This window comes from Myxine glutinosa, chromosome 2 (genome assembly GCF_964187855.1).
Source record: "Myxine glutinosa chromosome 2, kmMyxGlut1.1, whole genome shotgun sequence".
Lineage (NCBI taxonomy): Eukaryota > Metazoa > Chordata > Myxini > Myxiniformes > Myxinidae > Myxine > Myxine glutinosa.
The window spans coordinates 235,423,088-235,435,000 of NC_136262.1; positions in this window are offsets into that span (position 1 = coordinate 235,423,088).

Genomic DNA, 11,913 nt, shown 5'->3' on the forward strand with positions numbered 1-11,913 from the left:
GCGGCCTTGGCAGCAAGGCTCATAGGGAACGCTTCGCAATCCACAAGTGGGCGGAGCTTCATGGAGAAATTTTGAACCCACTTGGAATAATGAGCAAACATGCCGAGAACACGCTTCAACGAAGCACGATCGCAGGGCGGGGCCATGTCGAGCAAGGGTCACAGACGCTCCTTATCTGGAGCATCAGAGCCGTGGGTCATGGTGTACCCCAGGAGATCTATCGTGCGAGCAGAGTAGCGACATTTAGCCTCATTCATAGTCAAGCGATACCTCTGCGCGACCTCGAGGAAGCGCTTCAGATTAGCATCATGATGTTCCTGGTCATACCCGCAAACCGTGAGATTATCCAGATAAACGAAGACATCTGTCAAGTTCTCCTTAGCGATGAGGTCGTCCATAGCCCTCTGAAAACAAGGGACCCCGTTCGTGACCCCGAAAGGTAGCCGGGTGAACTGGTATAACCTCTGACCTGATTCAAACGCAGTATAGATGCGATCTGCCACGGAGATGGGGATCTGATGATACGCACTATGTAGATCGAGAGTCCTATAGACCGAATACTGTGCCACCTGTCGAACCAGGGAGTCCATTCCCAGGAGTGGGTGGGCGTCCAACTGGGTAAACCGATTAATCGTCTGCGAATAGTCGATTATCATGCGTTTGCGATGCGATTCGCTTCGTACCACCAGAACTTGGGCCCGCCATGGCGCCGACTAGGTTCTATGATACCTTCCTGTAGTAGCTGCGCCGTTTCTTCCGCAATGAATTGCGCGTCAGCTCGTGAGTAGCGTCGCGATTTAACCGCGACAGGTGTACAGTCCGTGGTCATATTGGGGAACAGCGACAGTGGCTCAATTTCCATCCCTGCAAGAGCACACACAGCAAGAGTATCAGTACCACCAAATTCCATTTCCAAATGTCCATGTCGCTTGGGAAAATCATGTCCGAGCAAAACTTCTGCACATAATGCTGGTAAGACCATTAAATGCACATCCGGAAACATTCGACCCTTAATCACAAGCTTCAGTCGACATTCCCCTTTTGTGCTAAGCCATAGCCCCTGAGAGGCCATAAAGATTCTGCGTCTTGTCCCAAGAATCGGCCATCCATTTTTCTGCACAAGCCGAAGATCCACATAACTATCCGTGGATCCTGTGTCGATTAAAGCATTTGCAAAAATTCCTTCAATCATGAGTGGAATTATAGCACGAGACAGGCCAGGTGGCCCTGTAGTTATCGAGTCGTCGAGGGGAGGCGCTCGAGCCTCGCGTGTGGATCCGACGCAGCTAATGTCTTTCATGCCGTTGAAGTAGCTTGTAAATCGATCGTGCCACCTCCGGAGGGCGCTCGTGCCACGCGCGGAGTTTCGAAGCCAGCATTCACTGATCGGGTGGTCGATCCCGGAAGTTGGCAGGGTGTCGGAAGAATGCCTGTCAAGGACGGTCGCGCCGCGTACAGAAGTGTTTGCGACTCTTGTTTAGTCGGCGCGGCGAGTCTCATCAAGGTCGAGCTCTCAGCTCAGGGCCCACTGAGAGGGGCGATCCCCATCAAAGTCGGGCGAGGCGCGCCGTGCGCCGTTCGTACCGCGGGCTCAGAGATAAGCACATTCATCGTCGAGCGAGCTCGCTTGCAAAATGTCCCGTCTTTGTGCACAAATGACACTTCGCGTCCTTACCTGGGCAAACTGACCTGGGATGATTCCGATTCCCGCAGAAATAGCACGTAGCGTTACTTCCTGACTTGGGTCCTGCTGCAGCAGCCACCGTCAAGTCCGGATCGGGATCCTTGAGAGTATCCGTGGTCCCCGATTCCGGCGGAGGAGCCGAGGCAGCATCCTCGATCTCAGCGGTAGCTCTCTCCGGTCGGGTCTGTCGAGATATCCCCGCAGTGACGTATGGGCATTCATACGCGTCAGATTGTTCCCGTGCTTCGGTGTACACGTGAGATAACCGAAGGGCTTCGGCTAGTGTCAATTCGGATGCTTCAAGTAGTCTTTGTCTGACGACCGGCGACCTTAGACCTGAGACGAAAGCATCGCGGACAAGGTCATCGCAGACTTGTTCATGGGTGCGTACCACAGGGGTACTTTCCTTCAGTAGGCGTCGGAGGTCTTGAGCAAATTGATCTAAGGTCTCCGTGGGCTGCTGTCAACGAGACGCAAGCAAATGTCGGGAATAGACCACGCTTCGTTTTTTTATGTAGATACGCTTCAGCTCAGCCACAGCATCATCGAACGTCTCACATTGTTCAATGGTCATGTACACGGCATGGTGCACCTTAGATTGCAGCACAGCGAGCTTGGTTTTATTGGTGGTGATGGCCTCCTGGGCATTGAACTGATTATTCAAGATTTTCAGCCAATGTGTCAGTTGGTCGGCCGCGTCCGTCGCCTGGGGATCTGCTCCGAAGACAGGTACCTGGATCATCTTATGAGCCATGTCATACTCGTTCGAATCTCGTACTCGTTCGGGATGAAGAGACAAATTTGAATTAAGTGTTGTAAAAAGTCAAATCCACAACATTGTCCTAATGGTAGGTTTAATTCAAATTCGATCTCTGGCAACACCTGTAAGATATAATCAAGCCATGTATCAGGATTACATAATCATGGAGGTGTCAAGCAATTAGCGATCAATACAAGCAAGCCTGGAACATCTAGATATATGCACCATTCGAGTATACGCTGTCACACAGATTATATGTCACAGGAATGATTCGGAGCGATGTTCGTTCGAGTTCTTATAGATGCCTCTCAGTGGTTGGAGAGAGCACAACACCTGGGTTCAACTTAGATACAATTTCATTACAAGGGGCAAGGGGGAATATTTGAAAGAGATGGGTGATGGGGAAGATTTGGAGGGGAGGGGCAAGGGGGTAGATTTGGAGGGGAGGGGTGATGGGGAAGTTTTGGAGGGGAGGGGTGATGGGGAAGTTTTGGAGGGGAGGGGTGATGGGGAAGATTTGGAGGGGAGGGGTGAGATTGGATTTTGAAAAGTGTACGATTAATGGGAAACGAACATTTATTGCAAAATGAGTTTCTTGAGACCTTCGAGTCAAAAATACGTTTGAGGACGCTGAAGGAGGGGTGGAGTGCAGGAGAGTTTCGGGAATGTAGAAAAAAGGAACTGTAAGAGATGGAATTTTTTTTTGGAATGAATAGATTTGGTGAGCAAGTCGAAAGCATCCTTTTATAGAAGAAGAAGAAGAAGAAGGTGTTATAATATACGACAGAATACAGTTCTTCAGGGGAAAGTTCAAACATTTTTAATAACGTGATCACGAAAAATGTGATCGAAGAACGAACAAACGAAAAAATAAGAACGAATAAACGAATAAGAACAGAGAAGGAAATATTTTTTGGGGGTTTTTTTTTTTTGAGTTGAGATTTTAAACAAGGAAGTATGGGGTGAAAGACTGGGACAAAAACAGAGAACGAAAGTAATTGCAGCGCAATCGACGAACCGCTGATAGAAAAACAAAGCCTCAAGGTCGGACACGGTAGTCTACTAGGCCTCAGAATACGCGACACGAATTAACCGACGATTTTGTATACAGGTATGTAAAATTAACACTGAGAATCTTACTAAAGACACTATAGGTACACACACCGAAAGATAGATACAGTTTCGACAAAAACACAATTGTGAAAAATTACTTAACTTCGAAAGCGTGAGCGCATGGACAGCTTCGAAAAGACGTGACCTCCAATCTTGCACATGCCCAAAATCCAAAATCCTTTTTGAGATATTGTCCTATATATTATGGTATCCATATCCGGCTCTTCACCAAAATCGAATTATTTCGTCCTTGTCATACACCCAACCTGTCGACTAAGTTTTGTCCGAGTCCATCCACAACTTTTTGAGACGGCAGATGTCCTGCTCACACACTGAGAGAGACAAACAGGGGTGGAAAAATAACCTTTGTCCACTTTTGGTGGCAGAGATTACTAGGGTAAGGCTTGATCTCAATGACCTTATGATTGTCTTCATTATACACAAACATTCCACATGACAAAATTCTGGTCAGAGTGATAGATAGATGCAGCATTTGTACTGGGCATAGTAAATTGGTAAAGAGAGCACACTCGTCTGTCTGTAAAGGAAAGCCATTTTAATGTAATTTTTCAAAAATATATACTTGAAGAAAGCATTCATTAGATTCTCTTGAATAATGGCTACTTTACATTTGGCGATGGGATACTCCAGCAGACAATAGGATGCCCGTGGTGGGTTCAGATCCAGAACCTTTATTTGCAAATTTGTTCCTCCTTTTATATGAGTTTTATTGGGTGCATAACATGGGCAGGGATAAACTAACATCTGCAAGAAGGTGCAGGAACATCTTAAGATTCATTGTTGATCTGCTGGGAATTTATAATGGGTTTATTTGATCGGTTTCACGATGACGTATATCCAAAAGAGCTGGAACTAAAAAAGGAAAACCATACTCGCACTTCAGTCTCTCTTTGAAAATTACAAATCGGTGTCGATGAAGATATATATTCTACACCACTGTTTGATAAATGAGATGTTTTTCCATTCCACATTGTACCAACGCCTTTCTTGAAGAGCAGCATTCCTGGAAAGCTCTTCTCTTGTGCAGTTGCAGGTGAAATAATTGGGTCAGTGACAGCAAGCACGAACAGCACAGAACTCTCCGGTTTGGGGTTTGGCGCATGTGGACGACTGATTGGCTCTTGCTCCTACCAGTTCATCGAAGCTAAGTTCCCTGGAGCAGTTTCGTTGTGTTTTAGTGTTTTGTTTTGTTTTGTTTTTGCTGTGTTTCTGTTTCGTCGTTTTCGTCAATTTTTCTGTCCCAAACCGTATCTTTCTGTGTTGAATCGTTTAATTTGTCTCTGGAGTTAAGTCGTCCCTCTGTTTTCTGCCTCGTTTATGGTCCTTTTATCCCAGGTATTGTTACTTCTGATCCTTCAGCTCAATCCATTTCCCCTCCTCCCTCAAAAATACAAACAACATATCTCCATCTTCTTTTTCTTCTCTTTATAAAGGGTGAGGTCCAATGGCTTCTGACCACGATACTCCTCCACTTCCCTATGTCCTTAGCAAACTCTCTTCACTCTCCAACCACCTTCACTTTACTGATATCCCTCCTCACACAAACCTCCCATCTCAACCACAGTCTACCTCTTTTCCTCCTACCTATCTCTCTCAACTTATCCTCTCTCGTTGCCATTCTCTCTTCCCCCATCCGCTCCACATGTCCAGCCCATCTCAGCCGGCATTTCGCCAATCTCCCCGTCAAGCTCATCTGCACACCGATCTCCTCCCTCAGTTCATACATCCATCCTCCTTCCAGCCACCTTCTTCACTCCCGCAATCCTCCTGACACAGTTGTTCTCGCAAATGTACAGCCGCCGCTGTTGTTGTCTCCCTGTCAGTGCCACCGGTGTCAGACCATAAAGGTAGGCTGGCATTACACACAACATCAGGACCTTTCCTTTCCCCTCGTCTCTCACACTGGCCGTCCGAGTGCTGGAGCTATGACGTCACCTCCGGTCAGCGCTGAATAGGGTAGTAGGCCAATTATTCCTATTACCTAATTACCAGCACCTTCCGGTAAGCGAGGAAATGAGCCCCGCCCGAGCCGCGGCTGTAATGGACACGCCGAGCGAAGCGAGCCACGACTCAGGCCGTTAACAAAAGACTAAACCCGACTCCGAGCGTTGGCCGAATCGCGCCACAGGTACTCAATTGGAAGAACAGACTAAAGCGATCGGGGAAAGAAGAAACCAAAGTTAAGAAAGAACAGATATTTATTCACTATCTACAAAACCAAAACCAAGGAAGAAACGAAAGGTAAGACTGTACAGGAAGAGGAAGAAGCAGATACACAGGGCAACCTTAAAACAGTCTTATATTACAACCCCGGACAAAACAAACAGACTCACACGAACAGGGAATGGTAAAAAGGAATGGCTGGAAGGAGGAGAAGAGTCCAGGCAGATGGTAGGCGTTGAGGTCCGGCTCCAGCTTCACTCGAGTCCGGCTCAGGGTGTTGACTCGTACCGCGGCAGCGGCGAGCGCGTACTGTTGGCACGCCGTCGGACCTTATACGTGGCGGGGGGAGGGGGGGGTAGTCCTTCGCACGGCCATATGCGCAGTTCAATACAATCAATGATGCAATCTCGCCCAACCTCCGCGCAGTCCGTGCTCTCTCTCTCCTCTCTCCTCTTGGGCTTCTTTTAACAACCGCACTTCTCTCCCTTCTTTTGTGAAGGCGCCGCGCTTGCGCTTATATAGCCCGCGTAGAAATCAAGCCGCGCTTCATCGAGCCACGCCTATCAATGAGCTCACCGCAGCCCTGGTTGGCTCGCCGAAAGGGCCACGCCTCGGTCTCGGCGCTCCGCCCCCTTCTTCTCCGGCTTGACCGCGTGCGTAATGGCGTTTGAATGCAGCGAACGCTGCTGGCAAGCAAAGTAACACAATTTGGAGAGAGAGAGAGCAAAATGGACGGAATGGGGCCTATCTTATTTAATTAATGCAACGCAGATTCAACTAGAACGGGCACTCGGTAGAGCGCATACCTTCGCCGCAGCTACTGTTCTGTACTTGGCATGGGAGTGTAGGGAACAGAACAACAAAAATACGATTTTGACCTTTTCGTGACCTTGACCTTGACCTTTGACCCGATTGCTCCCAAAATCTAATCAAATGTGTCCCGTATAATAACCAATCATCCCACCAAATTTCATGCAATTCGGTTGAATACTTTTTGAGTTATGCGAATAACATACACACACACACACAGACATACAAATAAATACACAGCGATCAAAACATAACCTTCCGCTTTTGCGAAGGTAACAATTGGGAACAGATCCTTAACTGAAACACATAATAATGAAATAACTACAGAGAGGTCCTATTGTGCTCTATGTGTTGTACATGGACTAACTAGGGTGTGATCTTTAATAAAGCCAATTAATGGGGATATTAACAGGGGATCATTTATAAGGGAGATCATTTATACTAAAATTTACAAAGTGAAGGTTCTAAAAACCATAACACAGCACCCGTCTCTTCTCTAGGGCCATCCCGGCCCGAAATAACTTTACTTAATGTGACACTCAGGTGTAGTAACTCTCTACTATTAACCTTACCCTTGAGTGCGACAGTTTTAAAACAATTAAGTATATCCCGCCTGCTACGTTGCATCCTACCTAACAGACTCACGCCCACAGAATAACCGAATTGCGGAATGGTCTTCAAACTATACATATATGGTGGGGAGCATCATTTACAAGACACTAATTGGTATTTACAATGCGAACCCAGGACCTGTCATTTTGGGAGACAAAAATATATTTTGAAAGAGGAAGCAGCATACACTGCACTGCACCGATACACCATACTCACATGCCCGGGGATGCACAATTGATATTGCAGTGCACCCCCGAGCACAAGAGCATTACAGTTCACCAAAGCACCAAAGCACCAATAAGCACCAAAAGCACGAACAGCACCATCCAGTGCTCATTTTCATTCATGTCATCACATTTCAATAAAGCAAACTGATGACCTTGTTTCTTGTCAGCTCCTGCTCTGCTGGCCGATGTTTCCTTGATGTTGACTTGTTCTTGTGGCTTGCTACCTATTTGAAAATAACAAAAAGGGCACACAACGCGCCCAATTTTTTTATTTATGGCCAACAGGGGCCAACTAAGGGTGGTCCACCTGTATGGCATAGGGGCCACCTCACCGTGGTCCGCAAGTTTTCTCTTTTCTCGGGCCATCATGGCCGGTCCCAGCAGAGGGGCCAGGCCCCAACACGTGGGGTCCATCAGTGTGGTGCTCAGCCACAAAAACGTGTGGTCCATAAAGTGGTGCTCGGCCGCAAGTCATGCGGTCCATACGGTGGTGTACCGGTCCAGGCAGGCTGTGCAGCGGTGGCTCGGGCACACAAGTGCGGCTACCTGCGCACTCCCCCCGGACCCAAAAGAACAAGCCGTGAGTGTGGAAGGAAGGACACAGCAAGCATCGGGGCAAGGTCGCAAGGGTACACATTAAAACAAGGTAATGCAAGGTGAGGTGCGCATGGGAGCGAGCGGAGAAAGCTCGTCCCTACCGTACGTCACCCCCCCCTGTCACTTAATCTACCTTTGCCCCTTACCCCGTATTTACAAAACTCTACACATTTACAAATTTGTTGCTAGCGTCCCGTCTCCCCCATATCTCCCCTAATACCAAATTCGTCAACAATCCCAATTTCTCATTAATCCCTCTATTCCGAATTTACCATCAATCCCTCATAAGGAGGAAGAGATGGAATAAACAAGCACAATGTCACCCCCACGTCATGATGCGTCTTACATCCCCAAAACATTTGCAACAAAAAAAACAAAACATGGTGTGGAGTCATATCATCACCTCAGGTGAGTGGCTGCATATGGTGTGAAGGGATTTCAATCCTAACTCTATTCTAAATGACTTTAACACTCTTACTCTACCCAGGGTCTTTCCCTGCCAAACCATTGGCCATCTTACACTATGTGGTTCTAAGAACCGAACTCCCATTGACCAAACTGTGGTGCTCACCAATTTGGGGTCTCACTCCCCCGATTCTTCACCCTGTGCCTTCGCGCAATTTCTGGGCTGGGTCGTGTGGCGCTCCCAGCAGGACCGCTCACCCGCACACCTCCGCCACTGCAGTTGCCTCCGAGCTTACCTGCTCCTAACCCTAACCTACCTGGGGAAGGCCCTCTGGCGCTCTCACCCCCTACCGCCCTCTCTGGCATCGGGCTGCCCGTGTCTGCCCTCCGGATCCTCGGGCCCCATTGAACAACTCTACTGGCTCCCAGAGCCTACCTGCGGCCTCACCTGGCCGACAGAGTAACAGTGGCGGAGTGCCCATTTAACCATACACACACTAACAGGCCACACGTCCAGCCAAATGACTCCACTAATGCACCCATCCAACACTCTGTGCAATTACTCGCACCACAGATGCCAATATCCAACCACAATTTACCTACTCCCTCTACCTAATTTTAAACTACCCTCCCCGGGTATTCGTGAGGGGGTCCACCTTCCCCATCCACTCCTTTCGCACCAACCACTCCACTCCACGTATTCCACACTACTCACTCCACACCATCCATTCCATACTTCATTCCATCTATTCCATACTCCATTTATTCCATGCTCCATTCACTCCAGACCATCTACTCCATACTAGCTATTCCACACAACCATTCTCCATACACCTGTGCTTCGCTTGCACACCTGGTGCTCACACACACCTGGTGGCACTAGCGCCCGTCTCTCCTCCAGGACCATTCACTTCAATGCAATACACTCAATTCAATGCACAATCACAATTACTCACATGTCCACAATGCTCTGCTCATTCACTTTCACACACACACATCGTTCACGAGCATTGCCTCATTTCATAACCAGCACTACCGTGCACTTTCATACCAATTCCTCATTTCATCACTCTCACTACAAACACAACTGCATCATCTGGCTACCTGGTTTCCCCTCTAACTTAGTGCTTCCCCGTCGCCCCTTATACTATTGCACTCCCTCGTCGTTATGATCCACTAATCTGCTACGTCCCCTCTACAGGTACATGTCGCTACTTAACTCTACAGTTACCTATCGTCATCTTTCTAAATCCTAACAATAACCTAACCCTCCCGGGCTAGTTTGCACAGCCAAAACCCCATAAACTATTGCTCATGTGCCCGGGTGGATGGGAGGGATGGCAGAGTTGCCATCCCTCCACATCGGGCATCTCCCATTATCAATTTTGCCCATCCAAGGTTTTTTTTTTTTTTTTGCCAATCAAATTGGCCCATCCAATTTTTGCCAATCAACTTTGCCAATCGTTACTGCCAATCATTTTTACTGCTACCCCTAATCGTCCATTATTCTGAGCCTCTTGGTACGTCATTACATTTTCAAAGCTCAGCTTCGCAAAGCCGAGCAATGAATTCGGGTGGTTTGGTCTCCTGCGGCTGGGTCCGTCCGGAATTCGATCCAGGGGAGGAGGTTTCGTCGGTCCCAGGTTCAAAGCACCATCCCTATGCAGGGCCTTTCGCTCCCATGCGCGGTGGGCCAGCCTTGCCCGGGTGGAATGCCGCCACCACAAGGGGGCGCCATTCCGACCCCTCCTACCTCCCCTCGAACCGGGGATGGTACATTTATTAAAATCCGCATTTGGTCAGTTGCCTCGGAGTTAAAAGCTTACTTTGGCTATCCGTGATCCCTGTGGTGTTCACCTGGGGAATCACACGACAGTATTCAGCCCCTTTGCAAACACTCCAAATTGAGATCAGGTGCATCCAATTTCCTTTGATCATCCTTGAGATGTCTCTACAACTTGATTGGAGTCCACCTGTGGCCAATGCAAACGATTGGGCACGATTTAGAAATAAAAACACCTTTCTATATCAAGTCCCACAGAAACTCCACCGTGAAATCCAAACCAATATGGCTGCAACACCATGTGACCGATGACGTTTTTGTGATCAACTTTTAATCGCCATGTCTAGTCGATGATACACTTAGTAAAGTTTCAAGTCGATCGCTGCGGTGGTATGGGAGAAAATGTTTTTAAAGGTTTTGGGTTAAATCCAATATGGTTGCCAAACCATGTGACGTATGATGTCATAAATTTAGTATTTCAACACAAATGAGTCATGTGCATGCAATTTCAGATTTTTAGGATAAGGCAATCGATTAAAACATTTTTGGCTGGTATACCACTTCACCTATGATGTCATCATTATCGTGCTATTGTTACACATTGGGAGTACTTGACAATGTGCCAAGTTTCAAATGTTTCCATTCAGTGGTTTCCCCATAGCTCTGCTTTTGGCAATTTCCATTCTGTATTTATCAGAGAATATCATTCTAGTTTCTCATTCAATGATCCATATATCAGTAGCTACTAGCGTGACTCGGCGCGCTCCGCGCGCCTCACCACACGTCGTTTCAGAGGGGTAAGCATCTTTGACCATTTCGGTGTCTTTTGGGTCTTCATGGTGTTTTGGGTCTTCAGGGCCATTTGGGTCTTCAGGGCCATTTGGGTCTTCAGGGTGTTTTGGATCCTCTGGGCCTTTAAGGGTATTTTGGGTCTTTGAGGTGTTTTTGGGTCTTCAGGGTCTTTGGTATCTTCAGAGGTCTTTGGGATATTTTGGGTCTTTTGGCTCATCGGGATCTTTTGGGTCTTCGGGGTGTTTTGGGTCTTCGGGGTCTTTTGTGTCTTCGGGGTCTTTTTGGTCTTTAGGGTTTTTTGGGTCTTCGGGGTGTTTTGGGTCTTCGGGGTGTTTTGGGTCTTCGGGGTGTTTTGGGTCTTCGGGGTGTTTTGGGTCTTCGGGGTGTTTTGGGTCTTCGGGGTGTTTTGGGTCTTCGGGGTGTTTTGGGTCTTCGGGGTGTTTTGGGTCTTCGGGGTGTTTTGGGTCTTCGGGGTGTTTTGGGTCTTCGGGGTGTTTTGGGTCTTCGGGGTGTTTTGGGTCTTCGGGGTGTTTTGGGTATTCGGGGTGTTTTGGGTCTTCGGGGTGTTTTGGATCTTCGGTGTGTTTTGGGTCTTCGGGGTGTTTTGGGTCTTCTTGGTGTTTTGGTTCTTCTGGGTGTTTTGGGTCTTCAGGGTCTTTGGTGTCTTCAGATGCCTTTGGGGTCTTTTGGGTCATCAGGGTCTTTTGGGGCTTCGGGGTGTTTTAGGTTTTCGGGGTGTTTTGGGTCTTCTGGGTGTTTTGGGTCTTCAGGGTCTTTGGTGTCTTCAGATGCCTTTGGGGTCTTTTGGGTCATCAGGGTCTTTTGGGGCTTCGGGGTGTTTTAGGTTTTCGGGGTGTTTTGGGTCTTCGGGGTGTTTTGGGTCTTTGGGGTGTTTTTGGTCTTCGGGGTGTTTTGGGTCTTCTTGGTGTTTTGGTTCTTCGGGGTG